Source organism: Artibeus jamaicensis, unplaced genomic scaffold, assembly GCF_021234435.1.
Source record: "Artibeus jamaicensis isolate MK-2021 breed Jamaican fruit bat unplaced genomic scaffold, CSHL_Jam_final scaffold_666, whole genome shotgun sequence".
Classification (NCBI taxonomy): Eukaryota; Metazoa; Chordata; class Mammalia; order Chiroptera; family Phyllostomidae; genus Artibeus; species Artibeus jamaicensis.
The window spans coordinates 1,757,709-1,763,332 of record NW_026522053.1 but is presented as its reverse complement, the minus strand read 5'-3'; positions in this window follow the sequence as shown (position 1 = coordinate 1,763,332).

The window sequence follows — 5,624 nt, the reverse complement described above, 5'->3', positions numbered from 1 at the left end:
CGTACGGGGCCTCTCTATCCAGACTGGTCTATGTTGACTCCTCTACTGCTCCCTGGGGGAGGTTGGACCAGTTTAATTCCTGAGCTTCACAGGGTAGACAGACAACTGTTTTCTTAAGGAAATATTTCAGCACATAACTTCGGTTTCACCCTTTTGGATTCTGCTCCTGGCCCGGACATCCACTCGGCAATCCTCTCCTGATACGTTTACAGCTTCTACGCCCCTCTGCCACTTTGGATTCTCCCGACCGGATCGCCCTGTGGGACAGCTTCCGATTCCAGCCGCGACCCCGAAGCTACTGCCTTTGAGGTGTCCAGCCTCCTGGGAGCCACGCTGTTTGTCATTTTGTGGAGACGTGGGGTTCGAAGTTGTGTGCGACTGTGTGTGGCGTGGTAAAGCCCTGGCCAGGGCTTTGGCCCTGGTTATTCGGCCCGGGAGAGACCAGCAGTCCGTGGAATTCACTGCTGTAACCCCCGAAGCAGCCCGGGGACTCAGTGTTCCCATCTAATGTCTCTTTCGCGTGGAACCTATATATTAGGCAGGGGTTACGTAGAAAAGGAAAACTGGTTTTTGTATGAGAAAATGAAAATGTTTTCAATAGTAGAGGTGTGTGTGAGATTTCTGAGCTGAAACCCGCCTTCTGAGTCACGTGACGTCGGGGAAGCAAGCCCGTCCTTAAAGGAGCAGTAGCAAGCAGCTCGAGTGAGCCCACGCTAAGTGGACGAGGGAGGTAGCTGCGCATGAGGGTCTCACTGTCTGCACCTTGCGACCTCGCGTATTTGGGGAACCAGCAGTATCAGTATCACTTTGGAGTTTGTTAGGAATGCAGGCTCTGCAGGTTCCATGCTGGATCAGTATTTGCATTTTTACACTATCTCTAGGTGATTGGCGTATGCGTCAGACTTCCGAAGGGCTGCTGTTCCAGCCGTTGGAAAGCAGAGACAAACTCATCTGTCCTGTGGCTGAATTGCTCCGTGCCTACAACTGCTTCATGGGGTTCTGGTCTTTTAGAATTTAGCGCCAACCCAATTTCTGTGTCCTCAAGGTCACTCCTAATTTTGTCTTGTACCGTACATAAGAATTATCCAGTGTGGTAGACTTACACTAGTGGTGCAGGAGATGAATGAATGCTGTTTTACGTTATTTATTTTAATTTAAAATATTTTATTGTTCAATTATAGTTGTCTGCATTTTCTCCCCACCCCCTCAAAACCCACCTCTCTCTCTTGCTCTCCCCCCCCCCCCACTGGGTTTGTCCATGAGTCCCCTATAGTAGTTCCTGAAAACCCTTCTCCCCACTGTCCCCTTCCTCCTAACACTGGCAATAGTTAGGTTGTTCTTAATTTCAGTGATTCTGGTTATATTTTGTTCGCTTTTTTCTTTCGTTGATTATGTTCCAGCTAAAGGTGAGATCTTGTGATATTTGTCCCTCACCATCTGGTTTATGTCACTTAGGATAATGATTTCCAGTTCCGTCCATGCTGTCGCGAAGGGTACGAGCTCCTTTTTTTCTCTGCTGTGTAGAATTGCGTTGTGTAAATGTACAATAGTTTTTTGACCCACTCATTTGCTGATGGGCACTTAAGTTGCTTCCAGCACTTGGCTGTTGTAAATGGTACCGCTGTGAACTGGGGTGCATAGGTTCTTTTGGATTGGTGTTTCAGGGCTCTTAGGGTATAATCACAGCAGCAGAAATGCTGGGTCAAAAGGCATTTCCATTTTTAGTTTACTGAGGAAATTCCATACTGTTTTCTACAGTGGCTGCACCAGTCTGCATTCCCACCAACACTGCGCTAGGGTTCCCTCTTCTCCACAACCTCCAACTTGTTTGTTGATTTGTTTATGATGGCCATTCTGACCAGTGTGAGGTGGTATCTTATTGTGGTTTTAATTTGCATCTTCCTGATGGCTAGTGATGCTGAGCATCTTTTCATGTGTCTCTGGGCCCTCTGTATGTCTTCCTTGGAGAAGTGTCTGTTCAAGTCCTTTGCCCATTTTTAAATTGAGTTTTTTGTCTTCCTTTTTGTCGAATAAGTTCTTTATATATTTTGGAGATCAAACCCTTGTCTCAGGTATCATTGGCAAATATGTTTTCCCATATGGTTGGTTCTCTTCTTATTTTAATGCAGTTTTCTTTAGCGATGCAGAAGCTTTTTTTTATTTTAATTTTTTAAATTTTATTTACTTTTCAAGTACACTTTTTTGTCTATTTCTCCCATCCCAGCCCCCCCCACCCCGTGCTCCCCACCTCCCTCCCATTTCTACCCCCTTTAGTTCTCATTCCTGTGTCCTTCATATTTCTTCTTCCAAATCCCTGCCCCTTTTCCCCCTTAAATTCCCTTCCCTCTCCTTTCTGGTCGCTGTCCCCTTGTTCTCTGTTTCAGTGTGTTTGTTTTTATTCTGCTTGCTTGTTTGTTTTGTTGTTTAGCTTCCTGTTAAAGGTGAGATCATATGGTATTTGTCTTTCAACACCTGGCCTATTTCACTCAGCATAATACTTTCCAGTTCCATCCATGTTGTTGCAAAGCGTAGTAGCTCCTTCTTTCTCTCTGCTGCATAGAATTCCATTGTGTATATGTACCACAATTTTTTGATCCATTCATTTACTGATGGGTACCTAGGTTGCTTCCAACTCTTGGCTATGGTAAATTGTGCTGCTATGAACATTGTGGTGCATGGGTTTTTTGAAATTGATGTTTTAGGATTCTTAGGATATAATCCTAGCAGTGGAATTGCTGGATCAAAAGGCAGGTCGATTTTTATTTTTCTGAGAAAATTCCATACTGTTTTCCATAATGGTTTTATCAGTCTGCAATCCCACCAACAGTGAACTAAGAACCCCTTTTCCCCACAATCTCTCCAACACTTGTTTGTTGCTTTATTTATGATAGCCATTCTGACCCGTGTAAAGTGGTATCTCATTGTGGTTTTAATTTGCATCTCTCTGATAGCTAACCATATTGAACATCTCTTCATGTGTCTCTAGATGTTCTGTATGTCCTCCTTGGAGAAGTGTCTGTTCAAGTCCTTTTCCCATTTTTTAATTGGGTTAGTTGTCTTCTTATAGTGGAGTCATGTAAGTTCTTCGTATATTTTTGAGATTAAATTTTTGTCTGAGGTATCATTGGCAAATATGTTTTCCCATACAGTTGGTTGTCTTTTTAATTTGATACTGTTTCTTTAGCCACACAGAAGCTTTATATTTTGATGAGATCCCATTTGTTTATTCTTTCCTTTATATTCCTTGCTCTAGGGGACATATTGGTAAAAATGTTCCTGTGTGAAATATCTGAGATTTTCTTGCCGATGTTCTCCTCCAGGACTTTAATGGTGTCACGGCTTATATTTAAGTCTCTTATCCACCTTGAATTTATTTTGGTGTATGGTGTAAGCCTCTGCTCATGTCATTTTTTTGCACATAGCTGTCCAGTTCTCCCAACACCATTTGATGAAAAGACTATCTTTACTCCATTTTATGTTACTGCCCGCTTTGTCGAATATTAATTGACCGTAGAGAGTTGGGTTTATTTCTGGGCTCTCTGTTCTGTTCCATTGGTCTATGTGCCTGTTTTTATGCCAGTACCAAGCTGTTTTGATTACGGTGGCCTCCTAATACAGTTTGACATCAGGTATTGTGATTCCTCCTACTTTGTTCTTCTTTCTCAAAAGTGCAGCTGCTATTCGGGGTTGTTTATGGTTCCATATAAATTTTTGAAGTGTTTCATCTAAGTCTGTGAAATATGCCATTGGTACTTTAATAGGTATTGCATTGAATCTGTATATTGCTTTGGGTACTATGGACATTTTGATGATGTTAATTCTTCCAATCCATGAACAAGGTATATGTTTCCATTTGTTTGTGTCTTCCCTGATTTCTTTCTTCAGTGCTGTGTAGTTTTCTGTATACAGGTCTTTTACCTCCTTGGTTAGGTTTATTCCCAAATATTTTATTTTTCTTTTTGCTATATCGAATGGGATGTTTTTCTTGATTTCTTCTTCTGCTTATTCCTTGTTGGTATACAAAAATGCCTTTGATTTCTGGATATTGACTTTGTAGCCAGCTGTTTTGCCAAATTCATTAATTAGTTCAAGCATTTTTTTTGTAGAATCTATAGGATTTTCCATGTACACTATCATGTCATCTGCAAACAGTGACGGTTTTGTTTCCTCCTTTCCTATTTAAATGCCTTTTATTTCCTTTTCTTGCCTGATCGCTATGGCTAAAACTTCCAAAACTATATTGAATAGCAGTGGGGAAAGTGGACATCCTTGTCTTGTCCCTGATCTTAATGGAAAAGATTTTAGTTTTTGCCCGTTGAGTATTATGTTGGCTGTCGGTCTCTCATATATGGCCTTTATTATATTGAGGAATGCTCCCTCTATTCCCACTTTGCTGAGTGTTTTTATTATAAATGGGTGTTGTACCTTATCAAAAGCTTTTTCTGCATCTATTGATATGACCATGTGGTTTTTGTCTTTGCTTTTGTTTATGCGATGTATTACATTTACTGATTTTCGAATATTGAACCATCCTTGCATCCCTGGGATGAATCCCACTTGGTCATGGTGTATGATCTTTTTGATACATCGTTGGATGTGATTTGCCAATCTTTTGTTGAGGATTTTAGCGTCTATGTTCATCAGCGATATTGGCCTGAAGTTTTCTTTGTTGTGTCTCTATCTGGTTTTGGAATTAGGATGATGCTGGCTTCATAAAAGGAGTTTGAAAGTTTTCCATCCTTCTGGATTTTCTGGAATAGTCTGTGAAGAATAGGGGTTAGCTCTTCCTTAAATGCTTTGTAGAATTCTTCTGTCAAACCATCTGGTCCAGGGCTTTTGTGCCATGGGAGTTTTTTGATTAGTGCTCCAATTTCTTTTGCTGTTATTGTTGTGTACAGATTTTCTGTTTCTTTTTCATTGAGTTTTGTAAGATTATATTTTTCTAGAAATGTGTCCATTTCCCCTAGGTTTTCACATTTCTTGGTGTACATTTCTTCATAATAATTTCTTACATTCCCTTCTATTTCTGTGGTATCAGTTGTAATCTCTCCTCTTTCATTTCTGATTGTGTTTGAGTCCACTCTCTTCTTTTCTTGATGAGCCTACTTAAAGGCTTGTCTATTTTGTTTATCTTTTCAAAGAACCAACTCCTGGATTCATTGATCCTTAGAATTGTGCTTTTAGTCTCTATGTCATTTAGTTCTGCTCTGATCTTGGTTATTTCCTTCCTTCTGCTTGCTCTGGACTGTTTTTGTTGTTGTTCCTCGAGTTCTTGCAGGTGTAGGGTTAGGTTGATTGTTTGAAATTGAAATATTTCCATCTTCTTTAGGTAGGCCTGTATTGCTATAAACTTCTCTCTCAGGACTGCCTTCACTGTGTCCCATAAGTTTTGGGTTGTTGTAAGTTAGTTTACATTTGTTTCCAGAAACTTTTTGATTTCTTCCCTAATTTCATTCTTGACCCATTTGTTGTTTAATAACATAGCATTCAGTCTCCATGATTTTGGGTGCTTTGGGTTTTTTCCTTTGGGGTTGGTTTCCAATTTCAGTCCCTTGTGGTCAGAGAAAATGCTTGGTATGATTTCAATTTTCTTGAATTTTTTGAGGCTCGTTATGTGTCTTATC